This window comes from Hemibagrus wyckioides, linkage group LG07 (genome assembly GCF_019097595.1).
Source record: "Hemibagrus wyckioides isolate EC202008001 linkage group LG07, SWU_Hwy_1.0, whole genome shotgun sequence".
Classification (NCBI taxonomy): domain Eukaryota; kingdom Metazoa; phylum Chordata; class Actinopteri; order Siluriformes; family Bagridae; genus Hemibagrus; species Hemibagrus wyckioides.
This window is the reverse complement of record NC_080716.1, coordinates 23,824,037-23,841,137: the sequence shown is the minus strand read 5'-3', so window position 1 is coordinate 23,841,137 and position 17,101 is coordinate 23,824,037. Positions and strand designations below refer to the sequence as shown.

General features: G+C 37.7%; 7 non-coding genes and 5 pseudogenes across 7 annotated transcripts; 9 read left to right on the top strand and 3 right to left on the bottom strand.

The window, feature by feature from the left end:
* Nucleotides 1–3,787: 3,787 nt before the first annotated feature.
* LOC131356939 (small nucleolar RNA U3) lies at nucleotides 3,788–3,984 on the top strand (annotated as a pseudogene).
* Nucleotides 3,985–4,532: 548 nt separating this feature from the next.
* LOC131357028 (small nucleolar RNA U3) lies at nucleotides 4,533–4,746 on the top strand. The gene has a single exon (XR_009205219.1). It is a non-coding gene; the product is annotated as a small nucleolar RNA U3 (small nucleolar RNA).
* Nucleotides 4,747–4,974: 228 nt separating this feature from the next.
* LOC131356956 (small nucleolar RNA U3) lies at nucleotides 4,975–5,138 on the top strand (annotated as a pseudogene).
* A 478-nt stretch (nucleotides 5,139–5,616) lies between these two features.
* Nucleotides 5,617–5,821, bottom strand: LOC131356913 (small nucleolar RNA U3). The gene has a single exon (XR_009205157.1). It is a non-coding gene; the product is annotated as a small nucleolar RNA U3 (small nucleolar RNA).
* Nucleotides 5,822–6,232: 411 nt separating this feature from the next.
* LOC131356265 (uncharacterized) lies at nucleotides 6,233–7,700 on the bottom strand (annotated as a pseudogene).
* A 1,457-nt stretch (nucleotides 7,701–9,157) lies between these two features.
* Nucleotides 9,158–9,371, top strand: LOC131356895 (small nucleolar RNA U3). The gene has a single exon (XR_009205140.1). It is a non-coding gene; the product is annotated as a small nucleolar RNA U3 (small nucleolar RNA).
* Nucleotides 9,372–10,871: 1,500 nt separating this feature from the next.
* Nucleotides 10,872–11,085, top strand: LOC131357040 (small nucleolar RNA U3). The gene has a single exon (XR_009205231.1). It is a non-coding gene; the product is annotated as a small nucleolar RNA U3 (small nucleolar RNA).
* A 785-nt stretch (nucleotides 11,086–11,870) lies between these two features.
* Nucleotides 11,871–12,087, top strand: LOC131356919 (small nucleolar RNA U3). Its single transcript, XR_009205163.1, has one exon. It is a non-coding gene; the product is annotated as a small nucleolar RNA U3 (small nucleolar RNA).
* Nucleotides 12,088–14,738: 2,651 nt separating this feature from the next.
* On the top strand, nucleotides 14,739–14,935 carry LOC131356945 (small nucleolar RNA U3; annotated as a pseudogene).
* A 548-nt stretch (nucleotides 14,936–15,483) lies between these two features.
* On the top strand, nucleotides 15,484–15,697 carry LOC131357032 (small nucleolar RNA U3). Its single transcript, XR_009205223.1, has one exon. It is a non-coding gene; the product is annotated as a small nucleolar RNA U3 (small nucleolar RNA).
* A 228-nt stretch (nucleotides 15,698–15,925) lies between these two features.
* LOC131356955 (small nucleolar RNA U3) lies at nucleotides 15,926–16,089 on the top strand (annotated as a pseudogene).
* Nucleotides 16,090–16,567: 478 nt separating this feature from the next.
* LOC131356921 (small nucleolar RNA U3) lies at nucleotides 16,568–16,781 on the bottom strand. Its single transcript, XR_009205165.1, has one exon. It is a non-coding gene; the product is annotated as a small nucleolar RNA U3 (small nucleolar RNA).
* Between the last annotated feature and the right edge of the window lie 320 nt (nucleotides 16,782–17,101).

Genomic DNA, 17,101 nt, shown 5'->3' with positions numbered 1-17,101 from the left:
ACTAGGTACTGGCATGAAAATGCACACCGACATTTGGGATGCGCTGCGGGCACGCTCGCGCATACGCGCGCCCTTGCCAAAGTGGATTTCGGCGTTATACAAACACCATTATTGGTGGTGGAACTGATCGGTGACAGCGTAAGTGCTGACTGGACCTGATGAATTGTGTGTTCTCTGTGTGCAAAATGTCATGAATGTATGTCTGTATGTGTGCGGTGATCCTGGCGAAACAGGCTGTCGCGCAAACGACAAATTGCGGGCAGAGTGGGAATTTTCCCTTATAAATGGCTCTTGAGGGTTTTTCGCCCACTCCTGGTTCACCTTGAGAAGAAGCATAGTGAGTATATAGGGGGAGTGATGTGGGGTATATGGATTATATGGATTATATAGAAAAACAAAAAGAATGTATTGCATACATCGGGTATAGTAAGAAAATTAGACAGAATAATATAATGTGGAAAAGGACAATAGAATAGGGGTTAACTAGGTGGAGGATGTTAGAACAGTGATATAAAAGCGTACTTGATGCGTTAGAAATACAGAAAAGAATCTAATAATGTGGAACTTAGAATTTTCATGGTCATAGATGTTTCTGATGTCTACTTGACAGTTTTGATGTCTACCCGACATAGATAGTGTCCACGTGACACATTGGACCGTGTAGTGATGAGCTACCTGGTGAAGTGCTGGGAACCTCTCCCGGGGGCTCCATCGTACCCTCTACGGCACGCAAAGTGCCTGGGTCAGAAGAAATTGTGCCTCATCTAAAAGGACATTGTGCATGAATACCATGTGTGAAGTGTCGCAAGAAGATGATGTACATACTATGGGGGATAAGAACACAGAGTAGTGGAACTAAGACGTGTACAAGCTGATTGTGAGACTCAAGAGTCTCAAAGGGGGGAGTGATGTCGGAGAAAATATAATATACCCAGCTTTGAATTATATACCTAGCCTTAAAAGTAGCTTAAGTGCTAATGTACTCAATGCTCTAAGCTCTGACTTGGCAATATTCTGCCTAAAGAGTAGTGTGTATCTATTAAGAATAATTTAGCCATTTATTACGTAGTAAGTAGTTAACTCTGATTAAAAATAGCTATAATAATCAGATATAGCCTCATAGTCTTCATAATAAACATGCAGAATTATTAATGGCAGCATGCTAGCGTAATAACCACACTGGGACTGAAGGAACAGAAAAAGAGGAGAGATTTATTGAAACATTAGGAGTTACAACTCAGTCAGCCAGCCTATCCAATGGGATCAGTGGGACCGGAGGGTCAGTTGGAGAAGACGGAATCTCGGGATCCTGAGGAGAAGTTGGAGAGTAATCAGTGGGAGAAGTTGGGGGCGAATAGTCAGGAGAAGACTGAGGAATATCATGAACACTGTAAGGCATAGGCACAAATTCAGGAGAAAGTTGGGGAATGTCAGGGGAATTAGGAAATGAAGAAGAGTCAGAGGAAGAATCATTAGAGGAAATCTCAACAGGGAAATCCTCAGTCTGGACGCCTTGAGAGGTGGTGCGTGTCCAATGCCAGTAGAAGGTCTGAGTAGACTGATCACAGGTTGTGGGGTGAAATTGGGTGCTCTGATCAAGACAGACGGTATCTCTCACGATATGGTGAGCGAGGTAAGGAGACTCAGGAATAGAGGATTCAGATAGGTGCTCCAGGAAACCAGTAAGTTCAATGGCCAAACAGGATAGCTGATACTGGCGATAGCGTCGCAGAGCACCCCTGGGACTTCTCCGGAAGATAGCGCGGCGGGCTGACTGAGCTAGGAAAAAAATAATGGGAAATGAGTGAAGATGAGTGAAGTGCATATTGTATGACTATGTAGTCAGCAAAAGAGAGCGTGTACTAAGGCAGGAGGAAGGCGCCTATAAGTAAGTGCCAATTTTTATAAAAATGGTTGACTTAGCCTAAAAATAAGGGGAACTGGTGAGGAGGAAAATTGACGTCATCGAGGGGAGGATGGTATCAATTTAGGGGCGGTATCGGGACAAATGAGAAAATAATGGGAACTGGGAAAACGTATGTAAACTAAGGAAGGAGGGACTAAAGTAGCCATACACTGAATATAATGGGAAATTGCTGGAAATATTTAAATTAGAGAAAAGGAGGTGCCCCGGGGCACCTGGGGTATAAGTAGAGGGGACTTTTTCGGGGTTTTTGAGACCAGCTGCTCTCTTCAGATATGCATGTTGTTGACTGCATGACTGAATAAAGAAACCTGCTTCTTCTCATCTGTTGACCGAGATCTCTTTTATTTCGGCTAAGTTTTATAGATTGTGGAGGTTATTGGGAAAGCTAAGAGTAATAGATACAAACAAAATTCCACCCTGTGATATGTCCACTCGGAGGGGGCTCTGAGTTCCGACAGACCCCTGTCAGCTGTCTAACTATAGACCGATATCAAACCTGCCCTTTATCTCCAAGATCCTAGAAAAGGCAGTAGCACAGCAGTTATGTTCATATCTGCATAGAAATAACATTTATGAAATGTATCAGTCAGGATTTAGGCCTCATCATAGCACAGAGACAGCAGTGGTTAAAGTGGTAAATGACTTGTTACTGGTTTCTGATCAGGGTTGTGTCTCCATACTGGTGCTACTTGATCTTAGTGCAGCTTTTGACACCATTGACCACACTATTCTCCTTGATAGGCTAGAACATGTTGTTGGTGTTAAAGAACAGCCCTCTCCTGGCTCAGGTCTTATTTGACTGACCATTATCAGTTTGTATATCTAGATCAGGGGTGTCCAATCTTATCCGCAAAGGGCCGGCGTGGGTGCTGGTTTTTACTCCAACCAAGCAGAAGCCACACCTGAGTCCACTGAAAGCCAAGATCAGTTGATTAGCCAGTTGGAATCAGGTGTAGCTTCTGCTTGGTTGGAATGAAAGCCTGCACCCACACCGGCCCTTTGCGGATAAGATTGGACACCCCTGATCTAGATGGTGACATCTCTATGCATACCACGATTATGTTCGGTGTTCCACCCAGGAGACAGCTGTGGACAGAGCCACTTGGGGATTTTCACACCGTCACAGATCTGCCATTACATCTGTCACCTTGTGACAGCAAGGAACTAGTGTCTATAATGACCTCAGAAACTACAGACCTAATAGTTCCTCATGGGCCATTGATTGCTGTTGTATTAAGGACATTAATCAGTTACAGTTACATTATTTACTGTTTAGGGTGTCCCAAATGAGGATGGGTTCCCTTCTGAGCCTGGTTCGTCTCAAGGCTTCTTTCTCATATCTTCCCATGGAGTTTTTCCTTGCCAACGTCGCCACAGGCTTGCTCATTAGGGATAAAACAGTTTCATAATTTAATTTAATGATTTATTTTTATTTCCAGTTTGTTTGTTTGTTTATTTATTCCTTTCTCTGTTTATCTTCCTTTGTAAAGCTGCTTTGAGACAACATGCATTGTAAAAGGCACTATACAAATAAAATGAACTGAATTTAATAAAGAAAACATCAGAAAAAAAAAACACACTAAAATAATTTACATAAAAACTAAAACCACCTCCAACTCAAAACAACCACGTATACTGACTGCACATGATCAATAAACTTAGGCTCAAAACATAAACAAGGCAACTAAAACTTTTAGTTTTTCTTTTAACTGGATTATACTAATCACTCAGATCATGTACTCTTTCTCTTATGCTTCATAAGAAACAGAGAACATTCATCACTGACTCAAGCCTATGAAACCGTTAGCTTGAATCTGTGTGTTAGTTGAAGTGATCGACTGTCTGAGGAAGTGAAAAGTTAAGACTATACTTTCAGGGATCATTTCTATAGTGACTGATGAGAAAATGTGATTTGAAAGTGTTACATCTCCCTAATCCCAATGAAGAGCTGTGATGTACTCTTCTGAACATGACTCACGTTTAAGTTAATGAGTCTCTCGTGTTTGTGTCATTGATTTTTATAGAACATGAGAGGAAGAGTACATGATTAGAGAGATCATTAAGTTGAAAAAATAAAAAATTTATGAAGCAGTGTTTCTCGGGTTTTCTGCTTTATATATGGAGAATAACACAGCAGGAGTTTATGAGGTGATGTGTAAATTTTGTTTCCTTTTAACAGCAGCTAAAAATATCCATGTTTTGAAAGTATCTTCGACACTCATCTTCTTATGAATCTTTACTTCTGCTTAAATTACTGTGACTGATTTCTATAGAGCACACAATAAAATGGGAACTTGTGTATGTACGTGTGTAAATTCATGCATTAGTATTTACAAATTAGTCTGTTTCCGTATATATTTATAGTTTTTTTTTAATCCAAAATGTCATTTTATAGTTATTTTTACAGTGTTCAAATTCACCTTTAATGAGTTTTTTGTGCCTCTGTGTGTTTTGTTTGTTGTTAAAAGATAAAGTATTTTCTGCTTTCATTTTAAATGACTTCAAGGTGTTCTTTTCAAAGTGCTCTATGTGAAGAGAAACATCTACCGTCTTCAGGATCTGTGTGTTAGTTGAAGTGATCGACTGTCTGAGGAAGTGTAAAGTTAAGACTGTACTTTCAGGGATCATTTCTATAGTGACTGACTAGGAAATGTGATTTGAAAGTGATATGTCTCCCTAATCACGATGAAGAGCTGTGATGTATTCTTCTGAGTGTGAATCAGATTCAAGCTACTGATTTCTATCACAGGCTTGAGTCATTGATGAACATTCTCTGTTTCTTATGAAAAATGAGAGGAAGAGTACATGATCAGAGTGATTAGTGTAATTAGGTTTCATGATCCTGGTTTTTTGCTGTGTATGTATTTGCTTTATTAAAGGTTTTGCATTGTGTTTTTATCAGTTATTTTTGCGGTGTTATTTTTCTTTTCTTTTTTCCAAGATAAAGGTTGTTTTTTTTTTTAACTAGCTTAAAAATAGCTTTTTCTCTGTATTGTTTTTCTGTGTATGTATCTTAGTTAAAGTGCTTAAATGCCTGGAGAAATGTAAGGACTCAACTTTCAGAAATCATTTCTCTAGTAACTGATTAGGAAGGGGTGTGATGTATTCTTCTGAGCATGCATTTTAGCTAATGGTTTCTGTCATGGGCTTGAGTCATTGATGAATGTTTTCTGTTTCTTATTAAATGTGAAAGGAAGAGTACATGATTAGAGTGATTAGTGTCATTGAGGTAAAAGAAAGATCCAAAAGATTTGTTCTATGTGTGTTTTACCTATTTGAGCTTATGGTTTAGACATCGTGTGAGTTCATCATTTATGATGCTTTTAAGCTCGCATATTTTTATCCATATTTTTTGTGCACTTTCAAGCTAATGATTTCTGTCACAGGCTTGAGTCATGGATGAATGTTCTCTTTTTTTCTTAGGAAGCAGGAGAGGAGGAGTACATGATCATTTGTATATTCAAGCTGAAAGAAAAATTGAATTTGTGTTAATTTGTATTTAGGGCTTATTCATATAGTGTGTAGTTTCCTTTGTGATTCTTTTGAGCTTGTGCCTTTTTAGTTTTTTTTTGTGTGTTCTTCAGGAACAAAGTTTTTAATTTAGAGTAGCTTTTTTTCCTGATATTTTTTCTAATGTATGTGTGTTCCTAGAAATCCTAGTTATTTACTGTTGTTAGTTGACAACACTAATCACTCTGATCATGTACTCTACTTCTCAGGAAACAGAGAACATTCATCAATGACTCAAGCCTGTGACAAAAATCATTAGCTTGTATCTGATTTGCGCTCAGAAGAATACATCACAGTTCTTCATCGGGATTAGAGAGACAGATCACTTTCAAATCACATTTCTTAATCAGTCACTATAGAAATGATCTCTGAAAGTATAGTCGTAACTTTTCACTTCCTCAGACAGTCAATCACTTCAACTAACACACAGATCCTGAAGACGGTAGATGTTTCTCTTCACATGGAGAACTTTGAAAAGAACACCTTGAAGTCATTTAAAATCAAAGCAAAAAAAAAACTTTATCTTTTAACAAAAGACAAAACAAAACAAAAAATTACACAGAGGCGCAGAAAAATTCATAAGATAAGGAACATCGTAGCAAAAGTGAATTTGAACACTGAAAATACAACTTCTCTAAATATGTGAACTATAAAATTACGCTTTTGATATTTTTAAAACAACATTCCATAAATTTATGCAGAAATGCGTGAATTTACACACGTACATACACACGTTCTCAACTTATTGTGTGCTCTAGAGAAATCAGTCACAATAATTTATGCAGAAGTAAAGATTCATAAGATGATCCAGGTGTCTACTTGGATAATCATCTCCCTCACACTCTGCTTATCATTGAGGTCTGCCCTGTACCACTTCCCCAAGCTCTTCACTGGTCTCTCCCGAACTGTTGGGATGATGGTATCTTTAATCCTGAAGCGGAACCGGTCCTGGATATGGCCCTTTCTCAACACCAAGCTTCTGGACTTCTCTGGTTTAAACTCCATCCTAGTCCAATCAGTGTGCTTAACCAGGTCCTCCAAAATCCATCTGCCTTCAGGTACTGATTTTGTCATGATGGTAAGGCTCTTATAGGTACCTGCTGGATGCCGCTAGCCAACACTGCACCCTGCCTCAACTTCTCTGCTGACTTAACAAGAAGGTTCATTGCTGCCGAAAACAAGATCACTGAAATCGTACAGACAGTGACAATGCCCACTTCTAGCCTCTGCCAATCGGTGGTGAAGTCTCCACAGGTGAAATGCACCTAGTAGCACTGCACAAGCTTCTGGAAACGCTCTGGAACATGATAGGTCTTCAACATCAGATCCACCAACTTATGGGGTATCGTCCCATAGGCATTTGTTAAGTCCAGCCACAGGACTGCCGGGTCACCACGGTTCTTCTTCTCTTCAATGATCTTAGTGATTATACTGGTGTGCTCAAGACAGCCTGCTACTGCTGGAACTCCCCGCTTTTGGACAGATGTATCCATGTACCTGTTGTCCATCATAAAGGACGTCAGCCTCTTTGCTAGAATCACAAGAAAAAGCTTTCCTTCAACGTTTAGGAGTGAGATGGTACGGAATTGCTTGATCCCTGTTGAATTTTCTTCCCTCAGCGACTAGCCAGCAAGGAAGTCCTTCTTCCATGCCACTCTCAGTAGCTTCCATAGACGTGTCCTGAGCCTTTTACAATATTTATACACCTTGTACGGAATGCCATTCGGACCTGGGGCTGATTTTGCTCTGGCCTTCCTGAGAAAGGTATTCATCTCTTGCCAGCTCGGTTCCTCATCTCTAAAGGGGATAGCTGGTTCTGTTGGTTTAATGAGTTCCTGCATCTCCTCTAAACTGTCCTTTCTTCTAGGATCGCTGTGGACCTGACGAGGGTGCTCCTCCACCTCCTCCTTTGTTGCTTTTAGCTACCCTGATCCTACATTACCCAGAAGTTTTGGCATATATTTGAAGGAAATCCGTCCGCTCCTTCATTCTTCGCTTCCTATCCCTGCGGTGACATTCGGCTTTTCGCAAGGTCTTTACGCGTTCTCTCAAGTTGTCACGCGTTTCTGTGAGTGCTGGTTTCTCATCCGCTGTTGCTTTGCGATACGCCTTTCTCAGCCTCCGCAAATCCCCCCTACGGATTGCTATCTCCTTCACGTCTGTTTTCCTTTGTCTGGACATATGTTCTACCCTTCGTCTCTTTCTTTCCAAAGCGATCAGCACCTATACTCCAAATAATGGAAGCCATGGCCTTGAGCTTCTTCCCCACATCTCCTGCCAAGGCTGTTCCCAGCACCTCATCCACATCATGATCAAACCTCTCCCACTCCTTCCTTTCCACCGCAGCCGGCCAGTTCAATGCTTCCTTTCGGACTATTCTTACACATGCATCCTGTCCAGGATGTCTAATATCCTGTACACCCTCCCCCTCTGTCTGGTGCTTCATGTCCTCTGCCACATCAACGATGCTGTTCCTGCTCCCATCTTCATCACGCACCTGGAGATTCTGAGGACTGTGGTTTGCCTCCTGCCCCGGCCTCTCCTCCATCTCACCAGGTTTCCCTGTGCGTTGTACATTATGCTCAGGTTGCAAGTACTTCATCTTTGACTGATGTATCTTCAGACCCCTCTCATTTTTACATATCCTCCCACATCCACAGACCCAAGATAAATCACTTCGCTGTTCCATGGTCAGTTGTCCATCATGAGTGGTCATAACACAGTTTTGTCCTGTGGGCCGATCATCCTCCCCCACTCTCGCTCCACCCCGGGGGTATCTTGTAATATACCTTTCCATAGCGATTAGCAGTGGGTTCCTCCTCACAGAGGTTGTGCTTCAGCGGGCCAAGCCTCCACACTCCGACTTTGGTTTTTCCCAAACGTCAGCCGTCTCTCCTAGCTGTCACCGTTCTTTCTCGGTCGCCAACTTGTCTTTCCAAGTAGTCACATATAAATGTTAACAAATCATTTAATTTTCTTATTCAGTGTCTTTCAATTTCAAATTTCTGTCTTGCATACCCTCCTTAAATTAAACACTATCTGAACAAACACTCTATTTCAGAACACAAGACAGTCAATTGGAAACTTCAATCTCTCTTGCAGTTTAATAAAACAAATCACTCTGTTCACGTATGCTTCCTCTCACGTTTCATAAGAAACGAAGAACAGTCATCAATGACTCAGAAACCCAGACCCAGATGCTCAGTGAAGAGAGTACACTCAGCTGATCACACCACCCTCTGGAGAGCTTACCTGTCCTGCTTGGTGCTGTTTCCAAACTAAGCTGTGATGCTTCCCATCAGGATGCTCTCAGAGGTGCAGGTATGATTTTTTTTTTTTTTTTAGCACCTTTGAGGGCAGTTTAAAGTCCTTTAGGTGTCTGAGATGGTAAAGATGCTGCTGGGCCTTCTTCACCAGGGTGTTGATGTGACAAGACCATGACAATCCTGCGTTATTTGAACACCTATGTACTGGAAACTGTCCACTCTCTCCACTGGGGTCCCACTGATAGTGAGGGGATGGTGAATCCTCTCCTGCTTTGTACTAAAGTCCACTCAATTTAGTCTGTTTCTGTATAAATCTATGGTATATATTTTTAAGAAACATCAAACACGTCATTTTATAGCTCACATATTTAACAGATAAAGTATTTTTACATCTACCGTCTTCAGGATCTGTGTGTCAGTTGAAGTGATCGACTGTCTGAGGAAGTGACAAGTTAAGACTGTACTTTCAGAGATCATTTCTAATGTGACTGATTAGAAAACATTATTTGAAAGTGATACATCTCCCTAATCACGATGAAGAGCTGTGATGTATTCTTCTGAGTGTGAATCAGATTCCAGCTGATGAGTTCTGTCCCATGCTTGAGTTGTTGATGAATGTTATCTGTTTCTTATGAAGCATGAGAGGAAGAGTACATGATCAGAGTGATTAGTAAAATTGAGTTAAAAAAGAGTTTTTACTGTTGAGTTATGTTTTTGTTCTTTGATGTAAAGTTTTTGTTCAGATAGTTTTGCTTGTGATTTTTTTAAGCTTTTGTTTCTTTTAGGTTCTATTTATACGTTCTTAAAAACCAAAACTTCTAATTTAACCTGATTTCAATTACAAAGCTATGTTGATCTATATGCAATGGCTAGATAGTATGGCTAGAGGCAATTTTCAATATTACAAAGAAAGAAATCAATAGCTAATTTTTTTACATTTTTCATCTCCCCAAAACTATTAATGTTTATTTGTAGTCTGATGGCCTTAAAAACTATTAAAAATCTGTAAAATGCTGCATTTTTAAATAGTAATTTCATGTATGAATTGTTGTCCTCAACACCCAGGACTGAACTGTTCTACACTCTCTCTCTCTCACACACACACACACACACACACACACACACACACACACACACACACACACACACACACACACACACACACACACACACACACACACACACACACACACACACACACACACACACACACACACACACACACACACACACACACACACACACACACACACACACACACTCTCTCACTCAGGACTGAACTGTATATCAACTCTCTGTCTTTCTCACACACAGATACACACACTCTCTCTCTTGACTGTGTGGACATGCACACACACAATTTATATTGTTTGTTACTTATTGCACTACCTCTACCTGTCATCTGCTGCTATAGTCATATTTATGTTTATTTCTATTTGCACTACCTCAACCACTGCTGTGTTTTTTTTGCACAATATTTTTGCACAATACTTTTTTACATCATTTCACTGTATCTTATTTTATTTCACTTACATTCCATTACACATGTTCTTTTCTTTCTTTTTCGGCGCTAAGTGTCCTGTGTTCTTTTGTGTTGTCTTTCTTGTATTTATTGTCTTTTTGCACTGTCTTGTCTATGCTCTGTTTGCACCTAGCTGCCCACTGTGCACTTTCCGTGGCTAAGACAAACTTCTGTCCTAGCTCTGTGGTGTTGTTTTGTGTTGAACTCTTTGTTGTTGTATGTTTATGTAGCACCAGGTCCTGGAGAAACGTTGTTTCATTTCACTACATGTACTGCGTCAGCTATATGTGGTTGAAATGACAATAAAGCTTCTTGAATCTTGAATCTAATGGCACTGCACAAGCTAGCGGCGTCATCTAGCAAGGAATATGAGAGGAAGAGTACATGATCAGAGTGATTAGTGTCATTGAGTTAAAAGCAAGACCAAGAATTGTGATTGCCTATCCTTGTTTTTGAGCATTAATTTCAATGAATTTCAATTTTAACATTGTATGAAGTCAACATATGTGGTTGACTGAGTTTGAGAAGTCATTGAGATGACTTCAAGGTGTTCTTTTCAAATTGCTCTATGTGAAGAGAAACATCTACCGTCTTCAGGATCTGTGTGTTAGTTGAAGTGATCGACTGTCTGAGGAAGTGAAAAGTTAAGACTATACTTTCAGGGATCATTTCTATAGTGATTGACTAGGAGATGTGATTTGAAAGTGATACATCTCCCTAATCACGATGAAGAGCTGTGATGTATTCTTCTGAGGGTGAATCAGATTCAAGCTACTGATTTCTATCACAGGCTTGAGTCATTGATGAACATTCTCTGTTTCTTATGAAACATGGTTGGAAGGGTACATGATCTGAGTGATTAGTGTAATACAGTTGAAAGAGGGGTCTAACTTTTCAATTGTGTGTTTATTTTTTTTATTCAGAAGGTTTATTCTGGTAAATTTGTTTGTTTTTCTTTTGAGCTTTATTGTTCTTAAAGGACAAGGTGTTTAATTTATCCTTATGTTGTTTACAATGCTATATTGATTGAGTATGGTTATGGATGACGTTACTCAAAGTAAAAAAAAAAAAAAAACAAGCTTAAAAGATTTACAAATGATGAACTCATACGATGTTTACGCCATAATCTTAAATAGGCCAAACCCACAAAGCAAAATTCATGGATCTTTGTTTTACCTCAGTGACACTAATCACTCTGATCATGTACTCTTTCTATCATGTTTCATAAAAGTCAGTGACTCAAACACGAGAGACTCATTATCTTAAACCTGAGTGAGGCTCAGAAGGGTACATCACAGCTCTTCCCAATAAGTTACTATAGAAATAATACCTGAAAGTATAGCCCTTATATTTCTTCAGGCAATTAAACACTTCAATGAAAATATATACAAAGAAAAAAACAAAAAAAAAACTATTGGGATACTTCAGGAAAAAATGATTCTATTAGATAATGTATGAACAAACATTTCATCTTCTCAGACAATCGAACACTTCAACTAACACAGATATATAACAGAGAAAATGTCAGAAAAAAGCAAGACTAAAATAATATGTAAAATAATAATACTTTATCTTTTAACAAAAAATAAAACAAAAACACACACACAGAAGCACAAAAAAATCATGAGAAGTGAATTTAAACAGTCTGAAAACACTCCCACTCTAGATCATTTCTATAGTGACTGACTAGGAAATGTGATTTTTAAGTGATACGTCTCCCTAATCACGATGAAGAGCTGTGATGTATTCTTCTGCGTGTGAATCAGATTCAAGTTAATGATTTTTATCACAGGCTTGAGTTATTGATGAATGTTCTCTGTTTCTTATGAAGCATGAGAAGAAGAGTACATGATCTGAGTGATTAGTGTCATCCAGTTGAAAGAAAGCTGTAGATTTTCATTTATTTTATAGGTAGAGAGTTTATTCTCCTTTTAAGGAACAAAGCTTTTAATTTAACCTTATGCTTATTAAAAAACTTTATTGATTGAGTATGGCTATGGATGATGTGACTCAAAGTAAAAAAAATATCCTAAAAAAGTATTAAAAAAAACAAGCTTAAAAGAATCATAAATGAAAGCAGAAATTATCTTATCTTTTAAATATGTAAGCTATAAAAATTACATGTTTGAGGTTTTTAAAAAATATACACCATAGATTTATACAGAAACAGACTAATTTGTAAATACAAATTAAAATAATTTAGGCAGAAATATTCATAAGATAATGAGTATCAAAGTTCAAACACTTTCAAAACACAGATATTTGTAGCTGCTGTTAGAAAGTAACAAAATTTACACATCACCTGATAAACTCCTGCTGTATTATTCTCCAAATTATATAATATAAAGCAGAAAAATGAGAAAAACTGCTTCTTTTATTTTTTATTTTTTCAACTTAATGATCTCTCTAATTATTTAAGTTATCTCATTAACTTCATGTCATGTTCAGAAGAGTACATCACAGCTCTTCATTGGGATTAGGGAGATGTAACACTTTCAAATCACATTTTCTCACCAGTTTCTATAGAAATGATCCCTGAAAATACGGTCTCCATTTCCTCAGGCAGCCAAGCACCTCAACTAACATACTACATATAATAGAGAAAATGTCAACAGTAAAATAAAGAATTTCACTTTCATTTTAAATGACTTCAAGGTGTTCTTTTCAAAGTGCTCTATGTGAAGAGAAACATCTACTGTCTTCAGGAAAACCACTGTAGAAAAGCACACACCATCTATATGCAGCAGCAATGACTTCATGAACTTTTTCAATAAAAAAATTGACACTATCAGGTAAAATATCCAGGATATTAAATTAAAACCAAATTATTTGATAGATAACTCATATAAATATTTCTCATCAGAGCTTCGAATGCTTTACTTCACTTCAAGAGCCTGATCTAATTTCACTAATTTCCTCTTCAAAACTTTCAACCTGCATACTAGATCCTTTACCCACGTCTTTCCTTAAACAGATATTACCATTAATTAATCATTAATCAAGGGAAGAATTAATCATTCTAAAAATCATTAATTCTTCCCTAAGCACTGGCTATGTGCCTAAATCTTTTAAGCTAGCAATTATCAAACCACTGATTAAAAAACTTGACCTCGACCCCTGTCAGCTGTCTAACTATAGACCGATATCAAACCTGCCCTTTATCTCCAAGATCCTAGAAAAGGCAGTAGCACAGCAGTTATGTTCATACCTGCATAGAAATAACATTTATGAAATGTATCAGTCAGGATTTAGGCCTCATCATAGCACAGAGACAGCACTGGTTAAAGTGGTAAATGACCTGTTACTGGCTTCTGATCAGGGTTGTGTCTCCATACTGGTGCTACTTGATCTTAGTGCAGCTTTTGACACCATTGACCACACTATTCTCCTTGATAGGCTAGAACATGTTGTTGGTGTTAAAGAACAGCCCTCTCCTGGCTCAGGTCTTATTTGACTGACCATTATCAGTTTGTAGATCTAGATCAGGGGTGTCCAATCTTATCCGCAAAGGGCCGGCGTGGGTGCTGGTTTTTACTCCAACCAAGCAGAAGCCACACCTGAGTCCACTGAAAGCCAAGATCAGTTGATTAGCCAGTTGGAATCAGGTGTAGCTTCTGCTTGGTTGGAATGAAAGCCTGCACCCACACCGGCCCTTTGCGGATAAGATTGGACACCCCTGATCTAGATGGTGACATCTCTATGCATACCACGATTATGTTCGGTGTTCCACCCAGGAGACAGCTGTGGACAGAGCCACTTGGGGATTTTCACACCGTCACAGATCTGCCATTACATCTGTCACCTTGTGACAGCAAGGAACTAGTGTCTATAATGACCTCAGAAACTACAGACCTAATAGTTCCTCATGGGCCATTGATTACTGTTGTAGAAAGGACATTAATCAGTTACAGTTACATTATTTACTGTTTAGGGTGTCCCAAATGAGGATGGGTTCCCTTCTGAGCCTGGTTCGTCTCAAGGTTTCTTTCTCATATCTTCCCATGGAGTTTTTCCTTGCCAACGTCGCCACAGGCTTGCTCATTAGGGATAAAATAGTTTCATAATTTAATTTAATGATTTATTTTTATTTCCAGTTTGTTTGTTTATTTATTCCTTTCTCTGTTTATCTTCCTTTGTAAAGCTGCTTTGAGACAACATCCATTGTAAAAGGCACTATACAAATAAAATGAACTGAATTTAATAAAGAAAACATCAGAAAAAAAAAAAACACACTAAAATAATTTACATAAAAACTAAAACCACCTCCAACTCAAAACAACCACGTATACTGACTGCACATGATCAATAAACTTAGGCTCAAAACATAAACAAGGCAACTAAAGCTTTTAGTTTTTCTTTTAACTGGATTATACTAATCACTCAGATCATGTACTCTTTCTCTTATGCTTCATAAGAAACAGAGAACATTCATCAATGACTCAAGCCTATGAAACCATTAGCTTGAATCTGTGTGTTAGTTGAAGTGATCGACTGTCTGAGGAAGTGAAAAGTTAAGACTATACTTTCAGGGATCATTTCTATAGTGACTGATGAGAAAATGTGATTTGAAAGTGTTACATCTCCCTAATCCCAATGAAGAGCTGTGATGGACTCTTCTGAACATGACTCAGGTTTAAGTTAATGAGTCTCTCGTGTTTGTGTCATTGATTTTTATAGAACATGAGAGGAAGAGTACATGATTAGAGAGATCATTAAGTTGAAAAAATAAAATATTTATGAAGCAGTGTTTCTCGGGTTTTCTGCTTTATATATGGAGAATAACACAGCAGGAGTTTATGAGGTGATGTGTAAATTTTGTTTCCTTTTAACAGCAGCTAAAAATATCCATGTTTTGAAAGTATCTTCGACACTCATCTTCTTATGAATCTTTACTTCTGCTTAAATTACTGTGACTGATTTCTATAGAGCACACAATAAAATGGGAACTTGTGTATGTACGTGTGTAAATTCATGCATTAGTATTTACAAATTAGTCTGTTTCCGTATATATTTATAGTTTTTTTTTAATCCAAAATGTCATTTTATAGTTATTTTTACAGTGTTCAAATTCACCTTTAATGAGTTTTTTGTGCCTCTGTGTGTTTTGTTTGTTGTTAAAAGATAAAGTATTTTCTGCTTTCATTTTAAATGACTTCAAGGTGTTCTTTTCAAAGTGCTCTATGTGAAGAGAAACATCTACCGTCTTCAGGATCTGTGTGTTAGTTGAAGTGATCGACTGTCTGAGGAAGTGTAAAGTTAAGACTGTACTTTCCGGGATCATTTCTATAGTGACTGACTAGGAAATGTGATTTGAAAGTGATATGTCTCCCTAATCACGATGAAGAGCTGTGATGTATTCTTCTGAGTGTGAATCAGATTCAAGCTACTGATTTCTATCACAGGCTTGAGTCATTGATGAACATTCTCTGTTTCTTATGAAAAATGAGAGGAAGAGTACATGATCAGAGTGATTAATGTAATTAGGTTTCATGATCCTGGTTTTTTGCTGTGTATGTATTTGCTTTATTAAAGGTTTTGCATTGTGTTTTTATCAGTTATTTTTGCGGTGTTATTTTTCTTTTCTTTTTTCCAAGATAAAGGTTGTTTTTTTTTTTAACTAGCTTAAAAATAGCTTTTTCTCTGTATTGTTTTTCTGTGTATGTATCTTAGTTAAAGTGCTTAAATGCCTGGAGAAATGTAAGGACTCAACTTTCAGAAATCATTTCTCTAGTAACTGATTAGGAAGGGGTGTGATGTATTCTTCTGAGCATGCATTTTAGCTAATGGTTTCTGTCATGGGCTTGAGTCATTGATGAATGTTTTCTGTTTCTTATTAAATGTGAAAGGAAGAGTACATGATTAGAGTGATTAGTGTCATTGAGGTAAAAGAAAGATCCAAAAGATTTGTTCTATGTGTGTTTTACCTATTTGAGCTTATGGTTTAGACATCGTGTGAGTTCATCATTTATGATGCTTTTAAGCTCGCATATTTTTATCCATATTTTTTGTGCACTTTCAAGCTAATGATTTCTGTCACAGGCTTGAGTCATGGATGAATGTTCTCTTTTTTTCTTAGGAAGCAGGAGAGGAGGAGTACATGATCATTTGTATATTCAAGCTGAAAGAAAAATTGAATTTGTGTTAATTTGTATTTAGGGCTTATTCATATAGTGTGTAGTTTCCTTTGTGATTCTTTTGAGCTTGTGCCTTTTTAGTTTTTTTTTGTGTGTTCTTCAGGAACAAAGTTTTTAATTTAGAGTAGCTTTTTTTCCTGATATTTTTTCTAATGTATGTGTGTTCCTAGAAATCCTAGTTATTTACTGTTGTTAGTTGACAACACTAATCACTCTGATCATGTACATTTCCTCTCATGCTTTAGAAGAAACAGAGAACATTCATCAATGACTCAAGCCTGTGATAAAAATCATTTGCTCGTATCTGATTTGCGCTCAGAAGAATACATCACAGTGCTTCATCGGGATTAGAGAGACAGATCACTTTCAAATCACATTTCCTAATCAGTCACTATAGAAATGATCTCTGAAAGTATAGTCGTAACTTTTCACTTCCTCAGACAGTCAATCACTTCAACTAACACACAGATCCTGAAGACAGTAGATGTTTCTCTTCACATGGAGAACTTTGAAAAGAACACCTTGAAGTCATTTAAAATCAAAGCAAAAAAAAAAACTTTATCTTTTAACAAAAGACAAAACAAAACAAAAAATTACACAGAGGCGCAGAAAAATTCATAAGATAAGGAACATCGTAGCAAAAGTGAATTTGAACACTGAAAATACAACTTCTCTAAATATGTGAACTATAAAATTACGCTTTTGATATTTTTAAAACAACATTCCATAAATTTATGCAGAA